Source organism: Alligator sinensis, unplaced genomic scaffold (assembly GCF_000455745.1).
Source record: "Alligator sinensis unplaced genomic scaffold, ASM45574v1 scaffold31_1, whole genome shotgun sequence".
Taxonomy (NCBI): domain Eukaryota; kingdom Metazoa; phylum Chordata; order Crocodylia; family Alligatoridae; genus Alligator; species Alligator sinensis.
In genome coordinates this window covers 3,836,368-3,838,575 of record NW_005841884.1, presented here as the reverse complement: position 1 = coordinate 3,838,575, position 2,208 = coordinate 3,836,368, and positions in this window count along the sequence as shown.

Genomic DNA, 2,208 nt, shown 5'->3' with positions numbered 1-2,208 from the left:
CCCCCCCCCCCCACTCTTCCTCTCTCTTTCCCCTTCCCTCCCTCTCAGCTGCTTTCCACCCCCACCCCCCTTCTCCGCTGGATCGAGCCGCTCTCTGGCACTTCAAAAGGCACAGGCTGGCATGCAGGGGAGCCTTTGTAGGGTCTACATGAAAATTGGACACCCCTGGGAGGGCAGATCGAGACTTAATAGGAGCCTGTAATTACGTGGCAAAGGCTTTGTGCTGTTCCTGACGTTTTACAGACCCCTCTTCCCCCTCGCAAGCTCTCTTCCTCCTCCACCCTCCCCCCACCACCAAAAACACGCTGAGCCCTCCTCCCTCTTTGCCACCATCTGACTTAGGCTATCCCTCTCTCTCTCTCTCTTTGCTTTTCTGAAATAAAGACTCAGTTCTCATTGCCTCCCCTTTGCAACTGCATCGTGGGCAGAAAAGTCAACCTTGAAACCCCCCTCACTTCAACCAGGCTGCTTATGTGGCTTCACATTGAACTCCCCCTGGTTTGTTTAAGAGCCTGTTGGAGAATCTCATTTGCATGTTTTGATATCAGCTGCACGGGAAACTTTTTGGAAATACTGCCCGTCCAGTCCAATCAAGTTTTCTCCTATTTTTTTTTTAACATTTCCTGCTATTCCAACAGTTTGGCTTCAGGCGATTAAAGAGAAAGAGAAAAACGAACCCAAACAAGGGGTTAGATTGTTTTTTAAAATCTATTTGTGCCAGACAGTGTGTTGTTATTAAAGAAAAGACCCAGCAAATGGGAGCTGATGGAAGCACCCGGTGGAGAGCTGTTGGGGAGACCTAGAGGTATGGGGCGGGGGGCATAGAAACCCTCTCTCTGCAGCTTATGGACTGTTTTTGGAGTCTGAAGCACAGGAAGATGGGAAGAAAAGGATTGGGAAATTGGTATGTCAGCTTGGTTGGGTGATCTGGAATCAGCCAGAGTCAGAAACTTTTGAAGAATTAGAGGCAGCAAGCTTTGCCTTGAACTCAGCCCCTGCAGCCCTCCATACTGTGTGTGTAAGCAAAAGAAAAAAAAAAGAGAGAGAGAGAGATACCCATCATCTCTTTTGGAAATACAGGGGGATTTGGGACATGGGTGATAGGAAAAGTCTGATTCAGTTCATCAGGAACTAGGGTTTTGCAAGAGGCTTGTTGAAAAGAGAGACAGAACGAGACAGAGAGAAAGAAAAGAGCCGTGCACACATTTGGGGAATCTAAATACCAGTGAATTTTGACTGATCACACGAGATTCATTCTGTACCAGTTTGAATGGTCTTGTAAAGGATGAATTACTGCCATCAGATCAGGTAAAATATGAAGTACTTAATATTAGGGAGTTCTTTAAAAGTTTTTTTTTAAAAAGAAAGGGCAAAAGTAAGCAAAGAAGCCCTACTTTCCTCTCGCAGAGTGGTCAGTCAGAGAAGCCCACGGGGTTGCATGAGTCTTAAGTGAGGGTCTCAACAGGAGAGAGCAGGGCCCATGTGTTTCAATGGCAGGAGTCTGGGCTCCAAGCTGCCATAGACAGACCAGAATTTCCAGCCCCCTGATCTGGGAAAAGAACATTTGATGCCATCAAAGGCCTTCAGATTGAAACCAGATGTGCTTCCCTTGGTTCTTTCCATGCATTTAATTAAGGAGCAGGGATGGAGGAGACTTTTTCATCATTAGTCCTCTCCCTTCGCCCCGTGACCCCCCTTCCCCTCTTCCCGGCCTGCAGGATTCCCCCTCATCTCCTCCTTTTACTCTTTGCAGCCTTGAGCACCCAGACTGCTGCCCTGGCAGCACTGAGTGTGCCTTAGTCGTGCACACAATCTCATTGCTTTGCATCCATCAACTTGGGTGCGTGGGCCCAAATGTGTGTGCATGGGGGTCTCTGTAGCTCTAGGTATGGGCTGATGGGGGGCCTGCATGTGTGTGTGCATTCAACCCTTTGGTTGCATAATCTCCTGTGTGCCATTTGCATCCAACCCTCTGTGCCACATGTATTCAACCCTCTGCATGTATATTAATGATCTTCTGCATACCTACTCCCATATATGAGTAAACATCCAGTCTTCTGCATATGTGTGTGCAAACTGTGTATATACTTGTGTATCTAACCCATCTGTCTGTATACGAATGTGTATCCAACCTTCTGTGAGTGTATGAGTAATACGTGTGCATGTGTGTCTTCCACCCCATGTGTGTGTGTCTTCTCTGTGTATGTG